At 38.1% G+C, this 16310-nt stretch overlaps 1 protein-coding gene across 3 annotated transcripts in view; it reads right to left on the bottom strand.

Annotated features, from left to right (window-relative positions):
• Nucleotides 1–16310, bottom strand: part of FAM172A (family with sequence similarity 172 member A) — a 255644-nt gene that overhangs the window by 155463 nt on the left and 83871 nt on the right. The gene's annotated exons all lie outside the window — the stretch shown is intronic.

Genomic DNA, 16310 nt, shown 5'->3' with positions numbered 1-16310 from the left:
GTAACAGGGATAATGGATCTCACTTACAATACCTACAAACTCAGCTGAGAGCCGTGCAAAGCAAATGGCCATAAATGCACCCATCCTGGCCCAAGTCCTGATGAATAAAAATGAAGATCTTGTCAAATAATAAAGTGACAGGTTAATTTACAGCACAGAATAGTGTGAACAGGGAGGGCTCCGCTCTCCCAATCTGTATGAACGGTGCCACCTATCTGCAGCTAAGCAGAAAGCCTCAGATAGACTAATTCAGAAATCGGGATAAACACATGTGATGTTTCTTAGTTTTGTAAATATCAGAGGAATGGAATTGATGATAAAGGAAAATGTGAGATTAGACACACACAGTTGCTTTCGAACCTAAAAAACAAGATTTCCAACAAAGAACTGCTGTATCAAACAGTAATAAAGAGCCTCAAGCAGTTGTCTGTGCTCATGCCAGTTTTCATGCTTTAATTCTGCTGCCCTGTGGTTCTTAGCTTTGACATTGAGATCTGCACGGCCACCAGAGATAATTATTTCAACCTTCAGGCCATCAGGCACTCATTTTTGATCATGGATATGTAAGAGATTCTTTTTTTCTTTTTTTCTTTTTTTTTGCTTCCCAGGCTTGCCAAGTGGATATTAATAGAAGGGTAAAATAAGCAAAAATGGTAAGCGTTTTAAGAGAAATTAAGACGCTGGGCTGTATGCTAGCTTTTCTACTAGTTTTTCAGGCCTTTCTATTGTTTAACTTGATTCAGATCCCACTATAAATACTGGCAGAAATATTTGAACTGACTTGAATTTTTCATTAAGGCATTGTTACAAATAGAAATTAAAAAATTAGCTTTCACTTTATAATACTGCTGTCAGTAGCACTGTTCCAACACCCTCTAATCCCCTAACACAATTTGCACACCATGAATCCACACATTTGATATACTTCTTACAGTGACTCAAAAAAATTACAGTAATTTTTCTCACCCACACTTTACACACTTTCAATTAAAACACATTATTTGTATTGTAACTACTCTGTGTAAAGTAATTTTGGAAGATTACTAATTTCAAGAGTTGCACTATTAAAACTGAGTCTGCATTGCAACTTACATAAAGTATCAGTTATAAATCAAGTCTGTCTGATGGGCATTTGGGAACTGGTGTATGCCACATGTTAAACATATCCCCAAAGTACGAAGCTGGTAGGCTATTTATATAAGTCACAAAACCAATGATATTTATCATTAACATTATCTTTGTCTAACATTTTAATACATGGCATTTATTTTAGATCAATGTATTTTCCACTTACAGACTAAAATACCAGTGTATTTTGAAAATTAAAGCATCAGATACAAAGAAAAAATCTTTTTTTGCACACAATGCTTAATTACACTGTGTATCATCTGAGTTACTCATGTGCTGCTACCCCCATTTTACAGGTGTACAAATCAAAAATCATGCACCTAAGTGATCGAACATAACAAAACAGCAGGCAGATCTAAAATACTATGTGTTAGGCTACATTATTCCTTTCATATGCAATATTTAAAGAAAAAAACCAAATGCAAGCAATAGTAGGCTAGACCTATCAAATGTCTCTATGAAACAGAGATTTACAACTAGGAGTATCTCTCCTGAGTTTTATTTTACTTCAAAATAAGTCTGAAACTAAAACTCTAAACACATACATATTCTAAGCCACAGTATTTTGCTATGTGGGAAACTGATAAACAGGAGTAGTTGTGCAACAAAAAGCCACTGGAAATTTTCCTGACAAAAAGCGAGTGGGATTTTTTGTCCTAAGTATATTGGACTTGGCCTTGCAATTGCTTTTGCACAGACAGGCCACAGGTGCAAGGGACAGTGAGCAGAATGTTGTGCACTTTTGAAGATGCAATTTCGCATAAAAATACTGAATTGTAAGAGACTTTTTTCCTTTTTTTTCTTTTTTTCTAAGAAGCCAAACAAAATGTAACAACTGCACAAAAGGGAAATACAAAACAGTCTCCTTGGACACAGTCCAAAGGTGCAAATAAAATGTATTGTCTGTGCTAATTGTGCATATATTAACAGAAAGATTTGGAAAGACAAAATACATTTAAAACATTTTTTCCTTAACATATTTTAAATTCAATTTTTTAAAGTAAAATTTCTCACATCATTTCAAGATATATACCTAAGAAAATGAGCTAGCTTTTGGAGATATTATGTTTAATGGTTTCTGCAACAGCTCTAGTGTGCATTCATTTTACTTTATTAAACAGCAGGAATCAAAATTAATGCCATCCCCAGGCAAAGTAAACTTTCACATCTTCAGTTTTGTAAAACACTAATTCCATATCTAAGCACAACTAACTTTTCAACTCCAAGAGCCTGTTGTGCCTTTTACACTCCTTGGAATTCATACTGCTTTAGAAATGTCACTGAGAAAGGGAATATTCTTTGATAAATGGATATTTTTAAGAGTCTGGAGCACTAGTGAACATCAAAGCAGTTCACTCCAGGTTGGGAATGGGCATTTATATGCATTACCTACAAAACTCACAAAGAACTTGCAGGGTTGTCTAGTAATGGAAGAAGTAAGAAAGGTCGAGATCCCCAAATGCCTTTGCTGCAATAGGAAAACATCAAGCCATAGCTAATGCTATGTAGTAAAGTAAAAAATTAAAAGAAAAATTATTTCATGCTTTTTTACATCCTTTCTATTAACAGCAGTACCAAAAGGCAGGTCTTTAGGTTAGTGACTGTGACTATGGCAAAACAGTTGGATACCGCAGCTTTTCAAAGGATGAGGCAAATCATTTTGGGTATAGATGCAACCCTGCCGTCCCAACAGCTTCCCCAGATCTGCTTCTCTTTCCTGCTCTCCTCTGTATCACAGTCTGCACAGTCCGACATTTTCTGCTCATCCAATATGGCATATCCAGCAGTTGCTGCTTTTCACTCGTTTCCAAGTGGGCACTATCCCGAGAAGCACGGATAGTGCTAAAGATGGTTTCCGTGTTGGCTTCAGTGTCGGCTTTCAGGGATGATGAGCAGTCAGCATGGAAAAGTCTTCACAGACCTTTGCAAGCAGAATGTTGCAGTAGAGCTGTGAGTATGATGGGAACAGAGAAACTTCTGAATGTTCTGCCCACCACAAGACAGCTGGCACACAATTATCATTCCTCCTATTCTACAGATGGAAAAAAGGAAGCTCAGAGAATTGCCTCATACAAGAATTGTATGACAGAGGTCTGAACACAATCTAGATCTCCCAACCCTACTCTCTAAGTAACTATTTGAAGAATATGAACACCAAGACAAGAAGGAAGGTGTAGTGGGTTGACCCAGGCTGGATGCCAGGTACCCACTAAAGCCACTCTCTCACTCTCCCTCTGCAACTGGACAGAGAAGAGAAAAAAACCCAGCTAAGGATTCATGAATTGAGATAACACCTGGGAGAGGTCACTTACTGGTTACCTTCATGGGCAAAACAGACTCAAAGTGGGGGTATTACCTAAATTTATTACTAACAGGATAAGAGTCAAAGAGTGAGAAATAAAACAATCTTAAAAACACCTTCCCCCACCCCTCCTTCCTTCCATGTTCTCCCTCCTCCCCCCCAGTGGCGCAGGAGGACGGGGAATGGGGGTTATGGTCAGTTGTTTTTTCTGCTGCTGCTCAGACAGAGGAGTCCTTCCCTTGCTCCTGTGGGGTCCCTCCCATAGGAGACAGTAACTGATGGATCTCTCCAGAGTGAGTCCGTCCCTCAGGCAGCAGTTCTTCCCAAACTGCTGTCCCGTCATGGGTCACTCCTCCATGGGGTGCAGTCCTTCACCAATGAGCTGCACTGACGTGGGTCCCCCACAGGGACCACAAGTCCTGCCCAGGAAAAACCTGCTCCAGCGTGGGCTTCCCTCTCCACGGGCTGCAGGTCTCCGGCAGGACCCTGTTCCATCTTGGGCCTCCCAGGGGGTCACAGCCTCCTTCATGCATCCCCCTGCTCCAGCATGGGCTCCTCCATGGGCTGCAGGTGGGTCTCTGCACCCCGATGGTCCTCCATGGGCTGCAGGGGCACAGCTGCCCCACCATGGTCTGCACCACGGGCTGCAGGGGCCTCAGCTCTGGCACCTGGAGCACCTCCTGCCCCTCCTTCTGCACTGACCTTGGTGTCTACTCAGTTGTTCCCATGTTCTCTCTGCGTTCTTCCCTGGCTGGAATTCTTTCTGTGCCACAATCTTCTGTTCTTAAATATGTTATTACAAAGGTGTTACTATTACTCCTGATTGGCTTGGCCTTGGCCAGCTGCAGGAACTCCATCCTGGAGCAGGCTGGCATTGGCTCCATTGGACAGGGGAAGGTTCTAGGAGCTTCTAACAGAAGCCACCACTGTAGCCCCCCCATCACTACCAAAACCCAGCCATAGAAACCCACTACAGAAGGTATAATTGGATTTCACTGTCAATAAATTCAAGAGCCACCTGCCAATAGGCAGACTGGATAAAATGCTTAAGGTACATAAAGGATCCAATGGTACTGTGAAAGAATAAGGCTTGTATACTCTATTCTATTATAGAAATTCTGAAGGTCAGTATTGAAAAAAAAGAAAGGGGTAACTCTGATCATTCCACGCCACTTGGAAAGGACAAGCAGAAGACTCACAAGAGCTAATGCAGTCACTTAAAACTTTTAATATTGAGATATTCAAGCAAGCGACACAGAAATAATCAGTTAAGAGAAGACCAGGATGTAAGTGCTATGGAAAGACATATGTTAGTATGAAGTATGAAAGAGCACCCTCTCTTGTTTTTGGTTAACAGAAACAAGTCTCCTGATACCTCAAAACAATATTTAAGTTCCAGAAAAGATTGAGATAAATCATCACTACTGACATACAGTTATCTGCAAACAGTTCCCAGAGAGTTCAGGCTCTGCAGTTTGTTTGGGAAGGACAGTTATGCACACTGAGAGTTAGTGGTTTATGTAAGGAAGAATATGTTGTGCCCTAGCAAACTCTAGCTGCCCTAAATCAGAACTTTTTTTATAATAAAATATAAATTGCATATGCAAAATTAGAAAAGAAATCCTATGAAGATCCAAAACTGATATGCTGGGCAATTTTAATTTATGATTTTTATAAGGCAAGAGTTTCAGAAAAGGGCATGCATCATCAATAAATACCTGAGTCGCCAATACTATTTAAATCAAAGTAAAAAATATCTGTATGACATATGAGCCATATGACAGATGAGCCACTCCAATCAGTTAAATAGATGCAAGAGGTGGTGCATTCGAATGGAAGATGTTAAATACATCAACGGCAACAGTGGAACTTCTAAGACCATGCAACTTCTGCAACTAGGAATGTGGTTTCCTTATTTAAAGCTAAAAATCTCATAGAAATTTCAGGTTTTCATTAATTTATTTCCTGCAACCAGAAATTACTGATTATCTTAAGGACCTAGAAATTATAGAGATGATGATCCATATTGTTTAATGCCACTGATGATGAAAATAAATTGTGCTGTTATAGTGATTAAAGTAGTATGCATCAGGTGCCTTAAGTAGATTCTGCTCAAAGCATGAATATAGAGAAAATTTAAAAACGTGCTTTCTCATTAGGGTCCATACCTTAGTGCCTTTCAAAACTACACCATCGACGAACAGACCAAAATGAGAACCTTGGAAAAAGTTAATAAAGTTTAGATAGATTATAGAAAATATTATATTACAAAGATGCAAAGTATGTATTTTATTTGAGAATTGTCTTGCTGAAGAAACATGCTATTCGGAGTTTCCTGGAAAACTAGTCTCAACTTGATTGAATACTGACCTAGTGAAATTTTGTAAAAACAGAAAACCACATTGCATATATATTCAGAACCATGCAGTTGGGCAGTCAACATTTTCCTGATAAAACTTTTTTTACATAACATATGAGGAACAAGAGAAGAGTAAAATTTCAAAGGAAAATAATTTGTTCCTGCAGATTTCAAAGATACTGAAGCAAAAGAAATCCACTATCTTCTGTCTGTTTAATAGGATTTTTTTCACTGGAGATAGTATGAATATGTCAATTACAGGATCATCTCTCAGTCTTACATTGAAAGAAGCTGTTTGTTACAAGACCTGACAACATACAATCCATTTTTTTTTCTGGTTGCACAGATTTCTGAATATTGAGGACCACCCTTGAAAGGGACACACAGGAATTACCATAATAGTAATAACAATAATAAACCTTTACTGGTTTACTTTTCCCAAACATTTCTAGAAAATTCTGTCCCCAAACAGTGTTGAAGATACATTTTGCACAGTAAATACAAAAAAAAAAACCCAACAAAAATAAAAATCAGCAAATAGCAACATCTGAACTACCTCAATTCAGCAACCTTAACATGGCCCCCCCATGGGGCACCATATTGTAACAAGCAATTACAACAGTTTGTAATGCAATTTTTCAAACTAGTAGGAAATACGTCTTCTGTACTACTATTCATAAAACAAATTTTAAATGATTCTATGTATGCCAGAAAAGGCCCATCAAATACAGCATCTAACGACTAAAACTACTGCTTAGTTCTTAAAGAGGAACTCACATTTCTATCTTTTTTCCATTATGTTATATCTAACATCCAGTGTTATTTAAACTGCAAGAGACTGGAGAAAAAACATATTCCTCCTTCCCCTACCCCTTTTTTCTAATAGGTTTTCTTTGTGGTTTTGACATCTCCCTGTGTTATGCATAATTCTTTTCTCTGACTCCCTTCATAAATGTTCAAGTATGTACAATGTAACAGGTATGTAGGCAAATGTATAACTTTATACACAAAACCACGTGCATTCAAATGTTTGCATGACCAGATTCACTGAGATTTTGAAAAGAGGGGAAAAATCACATTTATTAGAAAATATGACTACAAAGCCACTAAAACTAGTGAGCAGAGTCTGCCGATTTCTACAAGCAGCTAAACATTTTTTTGTAAATCAACAATAGTCCAAGCTGACACTCTCCCTTTAAATAAAACAAGAGTGAAAATTACACTAGCCACTTACATGTGCAGCTTCATTAACTTCATAGCTACCTTAGTTACCTGTCCCTTTCCCCAAATTACACCTAAGAAAAACTGCACTGCACATCCGTGCAGTTAAATTAACTTCAGAATCAGCTATTGCATCTTCCAAAATGCCCTAAAGGAATATTGTTCCAGCTGGAAAAAATGCCTGCATACTGCATGTTCTCAATCCCCCTGTTGAAATTGTCCTTTTTTTTTTTTTTTTAATCTTCAGCAATATAAATCACAAAGTTATGAGACATAAATTCCTTTTTAATTATTTGCCTCTTTTTTTAGTCCAGGATTTAACAAACTTGTTTCCCCTTTACTCCTCCTGCAGCATAGTTAAAATCATCTATTTTACCCAGATAGAATTGCAAGAAGCTATTCGGCATATAAAGGCTTCATTTGCTATGTTACTACTACTAGTTAGGTACTAGCTCGAAAATAGGTGTAAATGTTAGATACTTCTTTTCTGCCTACAGCAAACTCCAGCTGTGGCACAGCCTCACAGGCTGCAAGCACACTAAACTGTGCAAGGACACCAGCTCAAGCTCTGGTATATTGCCACATCCTCTACCTCACCATCAACCCATGCTCTCCTAACAGGGCGAAGGCATTCACAGCAGGATCTCAGACCATTCCCAGCAGGCAGCACAGAGAAGGCAGCATCTCTTTATTCTGGAGAACAGTAGAGAGAAGGAAAAAGTTTACCTGCATGCATGAGATTCATAGCATGTCACTTGCCCTCAGAGTCAGAGATTATGCTCTGGCTGCCTTTACTTTAAGCGTACAGAGTATGTCAAAGAACATCAAGCTCAGAGAAAGCCAAGAGCACGACTCACACAGGCAGACTGCTTCGTGAAACACAGACTGGTCATGCATTGTCCAAGCAGTTGTGCGAAGGAAAGCCTGGACCTGTTTTAGGGTGCTACACCCAAAAGTTGGGTATCTCAGAGGAGGTTTCTTCCTCCACCACTGTAGCTGTACATGTGCTTGCCTGCAAGCACAGGAAAGTAGAAGCTAGTCTGATGCAGACTCATACCAGTGCCTGACAGATGACACAAGCTTACCCTGAAACTGCACTTTTGAGACATTACTTAGAAAAACAGAAGGCAAACTGTCGCTGACCAAAGACCTGACTAGCTTTGGCCTCAGTATTTTCTCAAGCACACAGAAGACTGAAATGTCCTGTTCCTCTTTACGTAAAACGTCATGGTTTTAAGATAGTGTATTGTTAAAATCTGGTTTGGAGTTCTGTAACAGTAAGTTCATGGCAACACCAACATGAGCGCAGCAAGCATAACGATCAGGCCATGTGGAAAAGATGGGTAGTTCTCCCCAAGAAGTGATAAGCAGCAAAAATCTTAATAGTGGAGAAATATTTAAATACTGTGCTCTCACTCTTAAAGTTGCTATGAAAATTCAGAAACTTCCCTTGGATTCCTTCAGGAAATCTGCATTTTTGCCATGTGAAACATTAATGCATTTATGTTATCAATGAAGAGTTTCAATACTTTCAACAACACATTTATTATGAGGCTCTATGCTGCTGGTTTGCAATAAAAAAAGTAAATTGAAAAGGAAAACTAAGACAGGGAGAAGATATTAAATGCAGCATATGTTCTTCTTCAGTTTATGTACAAGTTTAATACAATATTCTTCTACACTGCAATTTTAACTGTATCAAGAAATACAAATTTTGTTAAGAAATAACTAATAGGCTGGTAACTACATTTGAAATTTATAATTTTTGAGCTCTCCTTAAAGATACCGTAACTGCAGTTCTGAATTGAACTTTTAGCATAGCAAGAACAGTAACTTTACCAGATTTGCTACACAAATGTTTTAGTAATTTCCTGCTTGGCAATCTATATTCCACACCACTAATAATAGTAGATAATCTCTGATTTTTTTGCTTTTCATCACTGACTCCTTTCACTGATAAATATAACTTTTTTTAAAAAGAAAATGTTCTTCCAGAGCCTGCTCTGGCATTTACAGATATCTGTATTTACTTTAGCACAGCTATGTCCACTTCTTGCCAGGCGAGATTCAATGAAGTCGACAAAGCTAACAAACCACAGACACACCACAGAACTAGTTATGTGAAGAGGGTTCTCGTCAGCCAGTTGACATTAGCAACTAGCATAGTTTAATGCCAGGGCTTTGTAGAGCAAAACTGACGATGCTGAGGATATAACATCCACCACGCTACACAAATTCAAGTGAACTGTACCTTCTGGCTAGGTTTCATATGCAAGAAATCCACTTTGTACCCTTAGGCTGTTCTGAGGTGATAGTGAAAGGATGGTGAGGACAGCTGGGAGATTCTCTGCTGAAGCACGCTACTGAACCAACTTAAAACACCCATTAGGTGCACTTATCAGCTTTGCCTCTCAAGATATAATTCAGATCCCAAAGAGCTAATGCCCTAAACAGATTTCCACAAACTGATGAGAACCATTAGAATAAATGAAAATGCTGAAGATGATTATTTGACCTCGCTATCAAGGTCATGGATGCTATTTGCCCTTGGATGCCCAGCGCTGTGCAGTGACGAAGAAGGGAGACAAATAGGGATGTAGAAAACACCCCAAGCTGGGCAACATGGAACAGTAAGAGAAGAAAAAGGCAAGGCATAAAGTAATCAAAAAGGACAGAGATAAGGAAGAACAGACAGTGAACATCAAGTTCAAGAGAGAAATAAACAACAACAACGCTGCAGAACATGTTTTTGAAGATTCGAAAATAAAAAAAGCCTTCACGTACTCATTCATAACTGAATTTTGCTGTTGCTTTTAAAGAAATGTTCAGCTCAGGACAGTCTGGATTTGATTCTCTTTCAAACTATGAAGAAAACAATTCTAAATTATTTTGAAAGGATTTGTGAACACTCTACACCTATCAAAAACAGACCCAACGTACAAATACCAGCATTCACAAACACAGAACCTCTGAACCAATAGTGACTTTGATAAAATTTTACCTTTACCTGTGTACCAGAGGTCAGAGCCTCTAAAAACCAATGTAATATTTTACTACACAATAAAAGAATCGCGTGAATAACTGTACTGAAACTGTGATATATACATACTTTGGCACTGAGGACAGTCAGCAGGTCAAGAGTAAAAGCAATAATAATTATGCACTGGCATTGCAGCACAATGCTTACAGGTCATTGCATGCTGTTTTCAACCTCATGAAGACAATGATCAGCTAAAGGCAGCACCCTGATGCTTTCATTTCAAAAAATCAACTAAACTTACACTTCTTACAGAAATCCTACCTTGCTGACATGCAATCAACAGACAGAATAAAGCAATATAATTTACACTTTTCTGTTACTCCGTGAAATCGCAATCATGTAAATGTTTCATTAAGATAATATTTATGAACTGATAAATAAAGTTGGAGGTACATTTTCAGGTAAAAAACAAAAATAATTCTTGTTTGAATTAAATTTACAAACCAACATCTATTACAAAACTAAAGCATGCAGAGAAAGGGTTTTCCTGAGGAATACCTTAACTTCTCCATACCTTATTGTAAAAGATTTGCATTTTTCCTTCCCACCATTCTGAATCAAGTTAGGCAGCAAAAAGAGATATATAACGATCAATAGTCTTGAAAATGTGGATTATTGCATGCTTTGAATTTTTGGTAAATTATGTATAGAAATATCAAAGAACACTTTAGATGCAAGGAAACTTACTATCTGAGAATAGAGACACCCAGAATAAGTAATGTGAAAACATGCCTGAAAAGTCTTTTTAATGTGGGCACACTTCATTTTAGAGATCTTTAACTGCTGGCAAGTATTCACCGGAAGATAATCCTTTGTGAAGGATGGGCACTACTTGCTCGGGAACTTGTGTTCTCTGACAGAGACCAAGATTTGAGGAAATGAAGTCAGGATGAACTCTATTTAGAGTTCAGGTATCTCAGCACCACCAAGGTACCATACCACAAACCTGTGGTGAACCATTTTCAACACGACTCTGTAGGTTCAAGCTGGTGGAGAAGTACAGGAGATATTAGAATCATAATAAAATATGGAGTAGAATTACGAAAAATAACAAACAAATAAATAAACACAAGAAATACAGGGAAAAATTCTCAGCTGAATTTCAGTATAGACAACATCTTATAAAAAATAAATTTGTTGACAAAGTCATGATTTAACATTGTTACAAACTGAAAGAGGGTAAATCACCACAGTAAATCACTGTTTGATTCATTAACAGAATCAAAGATGGAAAATCCTGAACTGACCTTAGATGTAAATACTGAAGAGAACAGATAAATAGCACAAAAGAATCTACGGGGCTTTCAGATTCTGATCTCTATACAGAAAAATGTAAAAAAAAGAAGATATTATCATCACAAAAATGACACTGGATGAAACAGGGAAAATAGTTCAAAGATCATACATTTAATAAGAGAAACAAATATAAAAGGCAATAAGTGACCTTGAAATCATATCAGTTGCTAAAATTATATTAAGTTTGTTGAATAATAGCATATATTTGCAGAATAACAATGTTAGAAGTGGTGCAGAAAAAAAGCTTGGGAAATCACAGGTTATAGACCCTTTTTATATTTAGGTCTGCAATTTTCCCTATAATTTTCAATATCAAGATACTGAAATAACAAAGGATTAGAAGAAAAACACACAAAAAAATTTTAAATGCTGATTATCAACATAACTTAGTCTCAGCTAAGGTACTACTCAGCAGGTAGCCATGCAGGAAAGCTTATAAAATCTAAGTACACAGTAAGAAAGAGAAATATTGGAATCATAGGAAAATATGACTACAAATAGTCAGATTAAATGAAAAAAGGGAAATTGCATGCTGCATATCAGGAAAATCTTCCTGACAGTGAAACTGTGGAATAATTTCTCAACAAGCTAGAAGAAACACTCAGTGGCATAATGAAGGGAACAATGCTGGACTAGCAGGGGGGCAGACCAAAAGATCTGAAATGTATTTTCTTTATCTAATTCTAACGGACTATTAAAGGAGACAATCAATAGTCAGGGAGGTAAGTTATTTTGATAAGATCCATGGTTTTCATTCTTTCAGAGGAAAGACCATGGTTGAAGTTGGGAGGGGAAAAAAAAAAAGGAAAAACCAAGCTGTGTGCTTTCTTACAGCTACTGTTTCCCATTGTGGATGTTACCATTATCTTTACATATGAAGAGAGATTGAAATAATCTAGAGAGATCTCCCACACTACAACACTGAGATAAAGAAGAACTTAAAAGAAACACCACACGGTCTGGCATCAAATTAAATGGGGAAGAACAGAGTCATGTTTCCCGGGGGAAACAGACAGAACATTATAGGGTTAGTCACACTATTAGTGAGGCCAATAATGCCACTTAGAAGAAAACTAAGTGTGATATACACCTAAAGTTTTCATATCATTTCAGTTTGACAGAGAGACATACTGCTGTACTGAAGTCATACAGCAACAGCACAATTCTAACAGAAAAAAACAGTGAAAAAGGAATTCAGCCATTTGGGTAGCTTTTTTCCACAATTCAGCAAAACAGCTGAATATGAAATTTGAGCCTGAAACGTAACTGTTGTAATTAAAATTATATGCAAACTCAGTATGTGATACTTATTTTAAAGTACAACATAATGTCAGAATATACTTATATTTGAATATTGTCATATTCCCATTATATTCCACTCATTTTTACCCACAGTCAGAGCACTAACAATTTAGAGAGAATGGCTCAGAAAACAGCAGGATTTTAATTACAGATGCTCCTAGTGCAGTCAATATAATCAGCTGCCTCAGGAACAGTGTTAAGGTGCAAGAGCTACTGGTAAATTGCTTAGAAATAAACTGGTTTAAAATATTGCCTACCGAAAGATACAGGAAAACAAGCGTGGTCAAATGGCTTATTCACATAAAAAACTCCTAAATTGTAAACCAGCTGTGCTGCTGAATTAACATCTGTTTTTCAGTCAGGTCGCAAGTCTGTTGTGTCTCAATATCTGGAGCTGTGAAATGAAAATAAATAATATTTATCTTTTTACTTTACGAAGCTTTGGCTGTAAACCCTTTGGGGCAGGCAATGGGTCTCTCATCCTACTCTTCTAAAGACTGAGCAAGTGACAACACAAAAATATACTACTATTTAGGATGATGCAAGAAGAAAAAATATTTGGGCAATACATTAAGTTTTAGTTACATGTCATCTAACACTAATACATTGTATTGTCCGATTTCCTCTATTGTTTTTGTTACAATTTACCAGACCAGAAATTAATGAAAGAACATACCAGGTTCCTGAACTTTTCTAAATTCTTTATAATGGCTAAGTTTGTTCTATGTAGACTAATAAAGAGCAGGAGGCTGAATATTAAGTGAGCAGACAGGCTTAAGAAGTATTTTCTTAAAAATCAGCAATGAAATGAGTTTGGGGGACAGGAAGGGCAGTACAGTTTTCAATGAGTCTGCAGAAGGGGGAAAAGCAAAACAAAACAAATAAAACAGAATGAAACAAAACAAACAAAAAAAAATGGAGGGAGGGAGGCACTGTGAAACAGCTTCACAGTTCACACAGGAAATTGTCCTCTTCCTTCCTTCCTTCCTTCCTGATAAATAAACTGATAAATAAAGTTGGAGGTACATTTTAAGGTAAAAAACCGAAATAATTCCTATCTGAATTAAATCAACATACATTACAAAATTAAAGCACGCAGAGAAAGGTTTTTACTGAGGGTACTTTAAATTCCCTGTACCTTATTGTAAAAGATTTGCTTTTTTCCTTCGAAGGAGGGAGGGAGGGAGGAAGGGAGAGAGGGAGAGAAGGAGGGAGGAAGGAAGGAAGGAAGCAAGCAAGCAAGCAATGAAGCAAGGAAGGAAGGAAGAAAGCAAGGAAGAAAGGAAGGAAGGAAGCAAGGAAGCACAGAAGCAAGGAAGGAAGCAAGGAAGCAAGGAAGGAAGCAAGCAAGAAAGCAAGCAAGCAAGGAAGGAAGCAAGCAAGCAAGCAAGCAAGCAAGGAAGGAAGGAAGGGGACAATTTCCCATGTGAACTGTGAAGCTGTTTCACAATGCCTTCCAAATCACCTCAGCCAGGATGAATTTTGCTCTGTGTCTGAATGGACTACAGGTCCAGTACCCGTGAAATGGTGGCACATATCACAGTCATACAGATGCTTAAGGCCTCCTTGTCCTCTCCTCTAATGGTAGGAAAGGAAATATCCCTCTCTTGATTCCTTTACAGTTCAACACTAGTTTTGGAAAGGCACAGGAGAAGGGCTGTTTTGCAGACTGCAGTCCCTCTAAAGTCTTTAAGACCACAGTTGCAGCATGCAACTTTCTACTCTGTGCACAGATTAAACAAATTCCACTTGGTAAGTGCCCCTGGGCAACATCTGTATTTTTCACACAATTAGATCCTAGCCTGAACTTGGAATCAAAAGCAGCCCTCCTATCACAGGTGCAACATTTCATAAAAGTCTGAAGCTTGCTTTTCGTGCTTCACAGACTTCCTATTTTGGCATGTTTCTGAAGAAAGCCAAAGACAATGCATTTTGGAATATACCTTGATGTTTGGATGGAAAGGTTCACCTTCAAATTCATAACAAATGGAGACATAATCCATAACCCACTCCATGATTCATTTAAAGACTCTCTCTTACTAGGCAACTTAGCATTTCAACAATCAAACTAGACTCTCAGAGAGCCGGGGAGGGTATGAAGGGTTGTCTCCTTCCTACATAACAGTGTCAGAGTCCACAAACAAGGTCAGCAAATTGGAAAGAATACCAATAAGTTAATTAACTGATTCAGATAAAACTCTGAGCTCATCCTAGGAATGAACTTAAGCTGCCAAGCATCAAGAAGGAAAAACACTCTCATGTGTTTTGTGTTTAGCTACCATTCCCAAGAACCTCCAGAACTCAAAAGATCTACCACTGTTTCAACAGAATGCTTGGATGAAGTGTACATAAGACATCAACTATAAAGCCACACACAAATTTTGACAAATGATATCACATACATGCACAACATTTACATAGCAGCTGTAGACACATGTACACCACTGATACTGGGTTCAGGTCTTTGTCAATAACTGAAGGTAGCAAAGTCTGTCTTTTGGCAGGCAGGGGCTGATCAAAGTTTCTATGAGTGCTGCCATCTGATATGCTGTTAGAGATAATTTCTTTGCCCATAAGAAATTCAAACTGAGAGGGAAAGGAGTGGGTAGTCCACAGAAAGACAGACTGACAAATACTTCCTTTGTTGGTACACACTTTACCAGTAGTATCCTCAATTTTGTGAATATTCCCAGTGATGCAGGAGTGCTGAAAGGTCGCAACCTGTAGAAGCAGGACTGTATTGCAACTTCTCCAGTATTTCTTGTGGGTTAGACATATTCAAATGTTAAGTCAAACCCAAAGAAATAGCTGAGTACATGGAATGGTGGAGGCGAACACAGTAATCTCAACGGGTTAGATATTGCAGAATTCAGGTCTAGGATACAATGAAGATTTGCTTTTGTCTAAATAGTCTAAACAAAGCAACAAGGCCAGTTCTCTAGTAAAAGGCTCTCATAAGTGTCCTTCAAGAGGAAAACAGGTGGATTAGGGGTAAAAAATGGATTTACATAGTGTAACAATGGATAATGAACATTAACTACATCAAATAAATGGGGAGATGTGCCTTTGAAGGCTGTGCCTTTCTCCAGAAAATCTCATGAAAAAGCATATGTGTGTCAGTCAAGGAGGAAGAAAGCTGGTAACTTCTGTTGTACTTTGGCTTTTCTGAAGCAATTTACCTGGAGACACAATAACATTCTCTACTTCAGCTGGATTCTTACTTCTCGATCTGTAGGTACCCCTTTGTTTATATCACAAACAAGCCTCTGTAATCCCTCACGGTTCTCAAAGCCTGACCATGGCATCCACTTCCCTGGGGATGTCATTATGTCATATGCACAACCAGCTAGCAACCTGAAAGCAGTGAAAGCATCTGAAAGTGGTGGTCTCCCTTGCCAGTTCTATGACCATCTTCACTACCAGCTGTTCCCCTTCATTTCCCAATGTTTCTCCTTGATGCCACAAAAAATCCAACAGCAAAGTGCCACTTAGTCCCAGACTAAAAAGGAGAATTTGGCAGAGAAATCGCCTAAGAAAAGGAAAGGAATACATACTTTCAACTTCTTTGAAAGTATCTCCAGCTCTGTATGGTTTCTGCAGTTTAGATACTGCGGAATGTTTTCTCCCGTTCTCTAATCTGCTACGCAGCCTTCAACCTGATA

This window comes from Pipra filicauda, unplaced genomic scaffold (genome assembly GCF_003945595.2).
Source record: "Pipra filicauda isolate LSUMZ 115617 unplaced genomic scaffold, ASM394559v2 scaffold573_size283568_pilon, whole genome shotgun sequence".
NCBI classification, from domain to species: Eukaryota; Metazoa; Chordata; class Aves; order Passeriformes; family Pipridae; genus Pipra; species Pipra filicauda.
This window is presented reverse-complemented; position numbering and strand designations above follow the sequence as displayed.